Source organism: Nicotiana tabacum, chromosome 8, assembly GCF_000715075.1.
Source record: "Nicotiana tabacum cultivar K326 chromosome 8, ASM71507v2, whole genome shotgun sequence".
Classification (NCBI taxonomy): Eukaryota; Viridiplantae; Streptophyta; class Magnoliopsida; order Solanales; family Solanaceae; genus Nicotiana; species Nicotiana tabacum.
In genome coordinates, this window is record NC_134087.1 from 131,758,635 (window position 1) to 131,770,621 (window position 11,987).

At 36.1% G+C, this 11,987-nt stretch overlaps 1 long non-coding RNA gene across 1 annotated transcript; it reads left to right on the forward strand.

The window, feature by feature from the left end:
• Positions 1-2,038: 2,038 nt before the first annotated feature.
• On the forward strand, positions 2,039-10,798 carry LOC142163621 (uncharacterized). The gene is made up of 2 exons (XR_012694567.1): positions 2,039-2,827; positions 10,521-10,798. It is a non-coding gene; the product is annotated as an uncharacterized LOC142163621 (long non-coding RNA).
• The last annotated feature ends 1,189 nt before the right edge of the window (positions 10,799-11,987 follow it).

The window sequence follows — 11,987 nt, forward strand, 5'->3', positions numbered from 1 at the left end:
TCGGGGTCTTGTTGCCGGCATTATCATAACTATCTCTTGTATCTTTAGAGGCTCCGTAGACATTATGTGGGTTGTGTATGGGTGCTAAAAAGGTCAGACGGATTATGTTGTGTTTTGGACTCTTGTTCCACCAAATCGTAAAGTGTATTTTGGAACTTAACAATGATGTAGCTTATAAAATGACTCAGTAATGTATATAAATTATCTTCCTATTGTCTAATTAATGAAAACACTCCTTCTCTTAATCATAGGTTAATTGGGTAGAAAGTGTCTTATAGGCTTGCACGATAAGGCTCACTCAGTTGAGCGTCGGTCGCTAAGAACACGATAGTATTGTGGATTGTGGCATATCGGGACTAAAGACTTCCCAACCTAATAATGTGGAAATTGATTTGAGAACTCATGTGATCCTTATTTGATGTTTTATTATTGTTTGAAGCTCTTATTGGACTTATGATTATTTCCTTCTTGTATTATTGTCTGTTCTAATGAGATGGTATTTAGTTATACATACTAGTACCATTCAACTGTACCAATGCCCCTTTTGCCAGGGGCGCTGCGTCTTAAATGGATGCAGGTGGTTCCATAGCAGGCAGTGTTGATTGTAGTTATTGGTACATCATCATCTTCCCAGCATTGTTGGTGAGCCCCATTCCATCTCAGGGTCATGTATTGTATCTTTTCTTCATATTTTTACCACGTTTGAGATATAGCCAGGGCCTTGTTTCCGGCATTATCATAACTATCTTTTGTATCTTTAGAAGCTCCGTAGATATTATGTAGGTTGTGTATGGGTGCTAGAAAGGTCAGACGAATTATGTTGTGTTTTGGACTCTTGTTCCACCAAATCGTAAAGTGTATGTATTTTGGAACTTAACAATGATGTAGTTTATAAAATGACTTAGTAATGTATATATATAATCTTCCTATTATCTAGTTAATGAAAACACACCTTCTCCTGATCACAGGTGAGTTGGGTAAAAAGTGTCTTATAGGCTTACCCGACCGGGTTCACTCGGTTGAGCGCCGGTCGCACTTTCCGAGGTTTGGGTGTGACACTGAATTTGACTCTTTAGTTAGAAACATGACTTGGGACTTAGTACCCAGCGATCCCTCAAGGAATGTGGTTGATTACAGATGGTTGTTAAGGCTTAAGAATAAGCCTGATGATTCGATTGGTAGGTACAAAACATGACTTGTTGCAAAAGGCTTCACATAGCGACCCGGTTTAGACTATCACTCAACTTGTAGCCCCGTAGTTAAACGTACAACTATTAGTTTAGTTCTTGCTATTGCAACTCAGCTATTCTGGCTCATTCACCAGTTGGATGTTAATAACGCCTTTCTATAGGAAAAGCTTGAAAAAGAGGTATACATGAAGCAGCCTGCAGGTTTTGAATCTAGACAATATCCTACTCATGTATGTAAACTTAATAAAGCTATCTATGGTTTGAAATGAGCTCCACATGCTTGGTACACTAAGCTGAAAAATTATATTCTTACCCTTGGTTTTATTAAGTGCAAATCTGATGCATCTCTTTTTGTTCTTCGTAAGCTTGGACTTACTGTGTACATCCTTGTTTACATGTGTAGACATGTGATTTTTGACCCTCCCCAAGATTTTTCATATTTTAGCACGTAAATATTTAATTTATGTCCAATATAACTATTTCAACTTATTTTTACTCTTTTACTTTATTTTACTACAAGAAAATGAAAATTACAAAAAATATTTTTATTTTATGTACCTTTCATAAAGTAAAAAAAAATACAAAAATAGTACCTTAATTTTATATTTATATAATCTTGAAAAATACAAAAAATATGTAATAGTTTCATGTTTTAATATAATTTAGTTTAATTAATTAGAATTTACTTTTGCATCATGTAGTATAGTTATCCTATATTAAGGGAATTTAGCTATGGTTTTAAATAATAATTCTTGGAGTCTTCTTAGCCCAAAATTGAAACACAAAAAAAAAAGACATGGTCCAACCCAATTACCCTTAGTCCATTCTTCCCAACCCATTAGCCCACATAAGTACAAGATTTAATCCTAGCCATCTATTTTCTTCTAATCCAATGGACATCATCTCTCTCACCTTCATATAAAATACCCAATTATAAAAATCCTACCCCAAGTTTTCAATTCCTAGACCTAGCTAAGAAAAATCCCTACACAAGAAAAAAGAGAGCAAAAGCAGCCATCTCCCTTTCGGAAGCAAAATGCAATCGAAATCCTTTTCTCTTTCCTCAAAACTCCGTACATCTTCTACTCAATTTGTTTGATTTAGTACGCAATTGCAATTTCTGTTAAACGTTCTTCTTGTTTCGTTCAATCAATCACTATACGAAATCTCTGTTGTGGCCTTTGGTACTTTAAAAAATTCCACTCCACATGCTATTTCAAGTCAACCGATGGACATACCCATAATTGGTGTTTTAATACATTTTGCCTTGACCTTCATGTTGTTCTTCTTGCTGTTGCCAAACGTCTTCACTGGGGAAATTGAAAACGAAAAGAAAAGAGAAAGGGGAAGGAATTTTTGGAAAAAGAGATAACAAAACTAAAAAAAGAAAAACAAAGAAATTGAGAGGAAAGAGAAGGAAAATAACGTTGAAAAAGAGTAAAGAAAAGACTTTTTTCAAAAGTAAGAGGAAAGATTGTTTTAAAAAGAAATATTCTGGTGAGATAAAGAAAAGAAGCTTTCCGTTCGTGGCTTTTGATTCGAGGTTCCGGTTTGTTAATTTCGGTGTTGCAATTCAAGGGTTGTCGCTTTGTTTAGCCGATTGATTTGCAATCTTCGGATTTGTTCATCAATAAAAGGTTCATTTCTCAATTTCAATTCTCATTTCGTTGTGTTAAAATAGATTGGTGCGCGTGTTGATTTGTGATTCTTCATTGTTTGAATAGCATGTCTTAGTTTTCGTTTAAATTGTTTTGATTAGTTTTTTTATTTCGATTGTGATGTATGTAGTCTTGGTTCTTGAATAAATGCTTTTAATTGGATAGATGAAAATTGAAGTTGTTTCTTTCTTGACAAGGAATAAGAATGGGTCATAAGGTGTGTCTTGAACTATAAAGAATCTAGGCCAAGTAATAGATTATGTTAGCTAGCCCTTGGCCCCAATAATATCTTGTTCATAAGTTTGGCCTTATAACAATCTCAAAGATTAGGAAAATAATTCAAATGCGTAGCTTGCTTTAGGCGCGCTAGTTAATAATTTACCTTCCTAAACTCAGGTGTGCATTTATGTGATCCAAATACAAATCTCAACAATGTTAGATAAAATATGTCGAGGGCCGCGGGTGCATTTATGTGACGTGGTTCAAGACATGTTTTTAATAACGTTGAAATCCTCCTAAAAATAATTCAATAAAAGTGGCTCAAAAGTTTAAAATTGCACCATAGTTTAAAACATGTACTAAAATCAGATAATAAGCCTATTATAACTGTTGAGCGACCGTGCTAGAACCACGGAACCCGGGAATCCCTAACACCTTCTCCCGGGTTAACAGAATTCCTTACCCAGATTTCTGTGTTCGCAGACTGTAACCAGAGTCAATCTTTTCCTAGATTCGGGATTTGAACCGGTGACTTGGGACACCTTAAATTATCCCAAGTGGCGACTTTGAATTTAATAAATAAATAATCCTGTTTCGATTGTCACTTTAAGTTGGAAAAAACTCTCTTGTACTCCCTTCCGGGGGTGTAGGTAAAAAGGAGGTGTAACAGCTTTGGCGACTCTGCTGGGAATCGTACCCAGAATCTCTGGTTCAGGGTTCAATAATTTGAGCTTAGAATAATTGTTATATTTGGCTTTGTTTATTATCTAGTTTTATTGCATGTTTGAGCCTAATGTGCTAAATGCCGCTTTTTACCGCTTTGATATTATCTGAACTGTATATAAACTGCTACGAAACCCTTCTCTTCTCATCTTCGGTGATGTGCTTGCAAGTCGTGACTCCCTATTCTGTTAGTGTCATACCTTGAAATAAGAAAGAGGCTCGGACAAGTTACTAAGCCGGATGGCCTTTTGGTTCCCGGTACGTAGCCCCCTCCTCAGCTCGAGTTGTCCGCTCGGGTACACAAGTCTAGAACAATATACCCAGGTTTTTTAGCTTAGAATAACCCAGCCTCATGTCGGATCCCTAGTAGGAACGTTTAGTTGTATCATGTGCATTTGACTTTGGGGACTCAACATAGGGCTTGGGTCCGTCTAGGACAGGTGTACCCAAATTAAAAGACCATCCTGATGCATCTTACGTGCCACTTGTGTATCTGTCTGTTTTGGCCTGCATGTTGACTGTCTTCTAGAATAGGGAAAGAAAATGAAAAAAAAAAGAGAAAAAAAAAGAAAATAAAAAAAGGAGAAAGAAGAAAAAAGAAAAGAGAGTGAGAGGTAAGTATTTGAATTACCCTGAAATTCTGTTGAAATTTTGAAGAAAAAAAAAGAAAAGCCATTTCAAAATAAGTCATATTTTTCTGTTGCATCAAAACGGGCGAACTACGCGGATCTGATTCTCACCGGATGTGAGATACGTAGGCGAACCTCATCGGTTCCAGCCCATAATTTTCAAAAAATCCAAAAATATTTTCCTTTACTTCCTCTCTAGAAAAGTATTTTTTTAGACCCCAATTTGCAAAAAATTCAAAAATATTTTCCATTACTTGCTTCTTTAGAAAGTCTTTCTTTTAGACTCTAATTGTTTTTTTTAAAAAAATTGAAAAGTAAATTCAAAATTGAAAAATATTTTCTTTTTTTAGAAGCATTTCTTTCATAAATTCAAAATAAAATTCCAAAAATATTTTTTTTCTTCTTTAGAAGTTTTTCTTTCGAAATTCCGAAAAAAAAATTCAAACAAAAATCTTTCTTCTTTAGAAGTCTTTCTTTGCAAAAAATCAAAATCCAAAAATATTCCTTTTCTTCTTTATAAGTCTTTCTATCGAAAAAATAAAATAAAATTTCAAAAAATAGAGTTAGTTTATTTACTTTATTCATGATCTTCCCGAACTATGCAAGATCTGATTCATGTTCCCACATGATACGTAGGCAACCCACATCAGGTTCGATCAACCGTTGAAAAGAAAAATGAAAAAAATGAAAAACAAAAATGAAAATATATTGATAATAATAAGGATCGACTGAGTCCATTCTAACATGTTTTGTTTTGAATTGTGAAGAAAGTTGAGGTGGTCGGTTTGTGGTAAGATAACTGACATCGAAGCTGTTACAAGTGCTCAAGAGACTCAGGGTCAGAGGGTTCAACAAGAGTCTACTGTGTTTGAGAAAAATAGAATGCTGAAACAGCAAATAACCGAAACGTGTCAAGCATGGGCCAGTAGTCAAAGACAGTCTCGCCATGAGTCACAATTTGCTACACAACAAGAGCAGTACCACTCTCCTGAGTACCACTCGTACTCGTTTGATCTTCCTGCAAACATTGAGAAGCCAGCCCGAAAGATGGTACAGGAAAAAATGACCCAAAGAGTGAAGAGCTTATAACAACGGATGAAAAACATGCAAGGGTTGGCAGGTCAAAAGAGTGTTGCCTTCAAAGATCTATATATATTCCCCGATGTCCACTTGCCGCCTGGTTTCAAGACTCCCAAATTTGAAAAGTATGGTAGACATGGAGATCCCATAGCCCACCTGAAAAGGTATTGTAATCAACTAAGAGGTATGGGAAGAAATGAAGAATTGTTGATGGCTTATTTTGGGGAAAACCTTACGAGAGTAGCCTCCGAATGGTTAATGGATCAAGACACGTCTCGCTGGTATGTCTGGGATGACATGGCACATGCCTTTGTCAAACAGTTCCAATACAACATCGACATCGCCCCAGACCGCATTTCCCTTTCAAACCTGAAGAAGAAACCAACTGAAAGTTTCAGGGAATATTCCATCAAATGGAGAGAACAAGCAGCCACAGTTAAGCCACCCATGGAGGACCACGAGCTAATCACTATCTTTCTTCAAGCTCAAGAGCCAGATTATTTTCAAAATATGATGTCCGTAGTGGGTAAATCCTTCTCGGAAGCAATCAAAATGGGGGAAATGGTTGAGAATGATTTTAAGACAGGCAAAATTATAAGTCAAGCAGTTCTCAAAGCCACAACTTAGGCTGTCCAGATTAAATCTGATAATTTTAGTGACACGAATGAGAAGGTTGAAGAAATCATGATGACATCAGGGTCGATAAGAGGTCCTAGGAGAGCGTCTCGAAGGTATGACCAACCTCGTCTGTATTCCGATAACTCCCTTGTGCATTACTATCCCCCTCAGAACCCACAACACTCTGTTGTTCCACCTCAGTTTGTTGCCCGACCACCAAAGCACCCAGAAGCCGAGCACGAGCATCACAAAATCACCAACAGCCTCCACAAAATTTTCAGGTGCCCTATAACCCACATCCAAGCCAGAGGTATAAAGGGGAACAAAGGTTGAAAAATAATTTTACACCAATAGGAGAGTCCTATGCAAGCTTATTTGAGAAGTTAAAGCATTATGACATGATTGCACCTATTCCTCCAAATCATTGGACCCACGTGCAAGAAGATTTGACCCTTATAAAAGGTGTGAATACCATTCCAATGCCCAGGGGTACAATGTTGAAAGTTGTCGGGATTTGAAAAGAGAAATAGAAAGGATGATCCAAGAAAACCTGATTGTGATCCAAGACAATGACACCCAAAATGTCGCGCAAAATCCTTTACCTGCACATCATGATGCACACTTTGTGGGGATGATGCCTGGTAACATAGAGTATGAGAATCCTCTTGGGAACTTGCTAACTGAAGTTAATGATGTTGAAATTGGAGAAGGCTCTGCTGATTCTGATGAGCAAATTTGTGGCTAAATGCCAAGCCTAGCAATTGAAAAGTCATTCCCTCCGCTCTAGGAAGGAATCTTGGTAGCTTGTTTTGATGTTTTTTCTATTATCTGGGTTATTTCAGGGTTGTGATCCATATTTTATTTGCTTTATTGAGTCAAACCCTTCTATCCCTCCATTCTATTTGTGTGAGTCTTGTCTGTCTATTCTGTTGCTATTTTCATTATTCGGGTTATTTTAGGGTTGTAACTCGTATTTTAGGTTGCTTGTTTAGTTGTAAAACCCTTTCATCCTTTACTCAATAAAATAGAGTTTGTCCTTTTGTGTCATTCTGTTCTTAGTTCTTTTCCCGCTAGTTTTAATGACATGACATGCATGCGGAATTTTTGGCCAGATCTTAGAAAATTGATTTAAGCTTGAATTGGACAACTGAGAAAAAAATACTTTTGAGGATGAATAAAGAGTTGGAATACTTTGGAACTAAGGTCGAGTAAAATTCACTTTCAAATCATTGTGAAGATCGGGCTTGAGGATGTTTAATCAATTGAAGTTTGTTGGAAAGTTCACTAAGGGATGAAAAATGTCTTGTGACCATTGCACACCAAGAAGACAGACATGTTCGTCAATGTTGTGATCGTGAAAAGATACCATGTTTGATGTTCTCGAGGCTAGGAGGCCCTTTTTCTGCTACCCAAACACTTTATACTCTTTATTACCCCTTTTGAGTCTGTGTTATTTTCTTTGATCACCTCCTTTTGGAATCAAGTTTAGAGTCAAGAGTCAAAAAAATGAAAAAAAAAGAAACGTTCATGCCCCAAGAGTACAAACTGGGGAAGCTCTTTGAAAGTTCAAGTGAAAAAAAGAAGAAGAAACGAACTATCGAAGGTCCATGCCCTCAAAAATAGAAACTGGGGAAACTAAAAAAAAGAAGGAAAAAGGAAAAAAAAAAGAAAAAAAAGAAAAGAAAAAAAGAGAAAAAGAAAAAAGAAAAAAGAGAACCAGAAAGAAAGATGAAAAATAGTTTAGGTCAGATGTTTGAACTACGTTAGACCTGATTCCTTTAAAATAAGGATACGTAGGCAGCCTCACGGTTCGGTCCAACCAAATAAGAATTCAAAAAAAAATCCCCAATAGCTGAAAATGGGGCATAGATTTTATTTCACTTTTGAAAGAGTCGATTCCAAGAGTTGTAAGTCCATAACCCCCTTTATTTTGAGTTTATTTTGAGCCTTCATGACGTCCTTTCTTTCCAACCCTATCCAAAATCCTTCCAAATAAAGACCTCCCGATATGCCTTCAAGAATGCCAAGAGAAACATGCAATGAGCAACAGTTGTCACATGACGTAGAACATCGTCGAGTTTCTCACAAGAAGGCAAAAGAAAAAAAGAGAAAAAAATGAGAGAGTCTTACTAGTGAAAACCCTAACAGGCACTGTAAGTAAGCAGAGATAAATAAATGAGAGAGACTTGTTGGTGAAAACCTCTTGGGGCACCACTAGTCGAAAGTGAGTCATGAAGCTGATGCAAAATTTGCACGGATAGGCCCGACTTCAAAGATCATAAGAATGGTAAAAGGGAAGATCGGATTAGTTTGATAGATCAGGCCCTTGAGTCCAAAATGCATGTCATGATCATTAAGGCTAGTTATTGAAAAAAAAAAAGAAAAAAAATTCTTCCTTCTGTCCTTCCGACAGGGGCATTTCTTATTAATATTTGTTTCTTTGCATCATTTGTGGCTTCCACTCTGAGTCAGTCCTTCTCAAAACAAGCAAGAAAAGATTTTAAAATCTGCTACCAGCTTTTCAGTTGTACAAAGTAAATTTGGCGAGCAAACTCAGTTGTTAAAGTCAACATGCCTTGAGGATTCATACAAAGGCTCCCCCAAAAGACTCTTGTCGGCCTGCTTGGCGCAAACAAAGATAACTTGTGATTCTCTATGACAGACAAATTGCTCAAAGCAGGAAGTCATTCAAGATATCGAAAAGGGTCACCTAAGAAAAGATCTCTGGTTGGGATAAAGCTGATTGAGCCACAAATACAAATGGTACTGTGTGTGAAATAATTAGGGTTGATGCAAAGCAAAAGTCTCTCGAAACCGACTCAAGTTGATCGAGCAAAAGCCAAGCTGCTCAAGACTCAAGGCCACAAACCGACCACCATTTTCAAAACTGACAAATGTTTCTTTGTGTGAAATAGGAACAAAGCAGTGCAAGGAAAGAGGTTAAAAAAACAAAAAAAAAAAGAAGAAAAAGGAAAGACGAGAGGAGCCGACAAAGGGAAGTTTCTCAAATCTTTGCCTTTATTTGTCTTGCTATTGTGCATAAAATCTTGCCATTTATCTTCACATTTTTCCTCCTAGGATAAAAAGTCCTAGTCTGATGGATTTTTCTCCCAATTGAAATCCTAGTCTGATGAGCTTTCTCCTAAGATAGAAATCTTAGTCTGATGAACCTTCTCCTAGGATCAAAATCTTAGTATGATGAATTTTTCTCCTAAGATAGAAGACCTAGTCTGATGAACTTTCTCCTAAGATAGATGTCTTAGTCTGGTGAATTTTTCTCCTAAGATAGAAAACCTAGTCTGATGAATCTTCTCCTAGGATCAAGATCTTAGTCTAATGAATTTTTCTCCTAAGATAAAAAACCTAGTCTGATGAATTTTCTCCTAGGGTAAACGTCTTAGTCTGATGAATCTTTCTCCTAAGATACCAAGGAAAAAAAACAAAAAGAAAAAAAGAAAAAGGACCTAGTCTGACGAATTTTCTCCTAGGATTAAAATCTTAGTCTGATGAATCTTTCTCCTAAGATAGAAATCTTAGTCTGATGAACCTTCTCCTAAGATCAAAATCTTAGTCTGATGAATTTTTCTCTTAAGATAGAAGACCTAGTCTGATGAACTTTCTCCTAGGATAGATGTCTTAGTCTGATGAATTTTTTCTCCTAAGATAGAAAACCTAGTCTAATGAATCTTCTCCTAGGATCAAGATCTTAGTCTAATGAATTTTTCTCCTAAGATAGAAAACCTAGTCTGATGAATTTTCTCCTAGGGTAAACGTCTTAGTCTGATGAATCTTTCTCCTAAGATACCAAGGAAAAAAAACAAAAAAAAAAAAAGAGAAAAAGGACCTAGTCGGATGAATTTTCTCCTAGGATTAAAATCTTAGTCTGATGAATCTTTCTCCTATGATAGAAAACCTAGTCTGATGGACTTTCTCCTAGGATAAATGTCTTAGTCGAATGAATATTTCTCCTAAGATACCAAAAAAAATAAAAAAATAAAAAAAGAAGAGAAAAGGACCTAGTCTGATGAATTTTTTCCTAGGATTAACGTCTTAGTCTAATGAATCTTTCTCCTAAGATAGAGAACCTAGTCTGACGAATTTTCTCCTAGGATATTTTAAAAAAAAGGAAGTCTGAATTTGAAAAAAAGGGGGTCATTTTTTAGTTTTCTTAAGATTATCAATGTTTAGTTTTCCTGAAATCAGGGGTCCCCGCCTGGAGAATAGAGTCAATTTTACTTTAGTCAAGCTTAGTTTATAGTTTTCCTAGTCTATTCTTTAGTTTACTCTCATCATTGCATCAATAGTACAAGTGATTTACAATTTTGCTAACAACTCACAAATCTTCCTAATGTAAACTGGGGCAGAAAAAATTTCATGTGTTTTGTCTGTTTTGTTGTAATCAGGTGCCCACCTGGAGAACAAGGGAAGATAACTCATGTTTCAAGGGAAAGCAGTTTTGAAGGAAGACAACTCTAGTTTCAAGGGAAAGCAATTTCGAAGGAAGACAGTTCAAGTTTCAAGGGAAAATAGTTCAAGGTGCAAGGGAAAACAGTGTCAAGTAACAAGAAAAGACGGTTCAAGTTCAGCAATTAGGCGCCCACCTAAAAAAAGAGGGAATTCAATTCAGAATGCAATTCAGGCCAGCAACAAAAGAAGCTCACGTCACGAATGCGAGTCAGCAGTCCAAGATGATCAACAAAAGTAAGTCACAATCCGGAATAAAAAGAAAAAAAAGAAAGACAAGAAGTAAATCCAAATGCAGAAGTTAATGAAAAATGTGAGCTACTCAAGATAGGGCTGAGGTCACAAGCTCTGCATGTCTCGTTTTGGTCTTAAAAGCTGAAGAAGAACGAACTAGCACCTGCAACTAGCAAGCGTCAAGGTTCAAATCCAAAGTCTACATGAAGAACCATTCAAGACTCAAGATCAAGCTTCAAAAGACTTATAGATAGGAATCTTGTAACTCGTAGTTGACAGGCTTAGCTAGTCTTTTTCATGTTCTGATTTTGATGTAATAACGGGACCGCAAACCGGAACCTCGACGGCACCTCGACCGGCTCTCCACCTTGGCATACTCTATCATCTCACTCACTTCTGAACTACACGTGGCCTGATTCCTTTATAGCCAAGGATATGTAGGCAGCTCAGAGACCAAGGCTTGGTCACAATCTCATTTCTCTTAGTTTTTGCTCCCTGTAAATAAGGGTCAGGTCAAAAAACCTGTCTAGTCGTTCTTTGTCTGAAAACTCTTCGCGTTTCCAATCAAAGAGGGGCAGCTGTAGACATGTGATTTTTGACCCTCCCCAAGATTTTTCATATTTTAGCACGTAAATATTTAATTTAGGCCCAATATAGCTATTTCAACTCATTTTTACTCTTTTACTTTATTTTACTACAAGAAAATGAAAATTACAAAAAAATATTTTTATTTTATGTACCTTTCATAAAGTAAAAAAAAATACAAAAATAGTACCTTAATTTTATCTTTATATAATCTTGAAAAATACAAAAATTATGTAATAGTTTTATGTTTTAATATAATTTAGTTTAATTAATTAGAATTTATTTTTGCATCATGTAGTATAGTTATCTTATATTAAGAGAATTTAGCTACGATTTTAAATAATAATTCTTGGAGTCTTCTTAGCCTAAAATTGAAACACAAAAAAAAAAAAGACATTGTCCAACCCAATTACCCTTACCCATTCTTCCCAACTCATTAGCCCACTTAAGTGCAAGATTTAATCCTAGCCATCTGTTTCCTTCTAATCCTATGATCATCATCTCTCTCATCTTCATATAAAATATCCAATTATAAAAACCCTACCCCAAGTTTTCAATTCCTAGACCTAGCTAAAAAAATTCCCTAC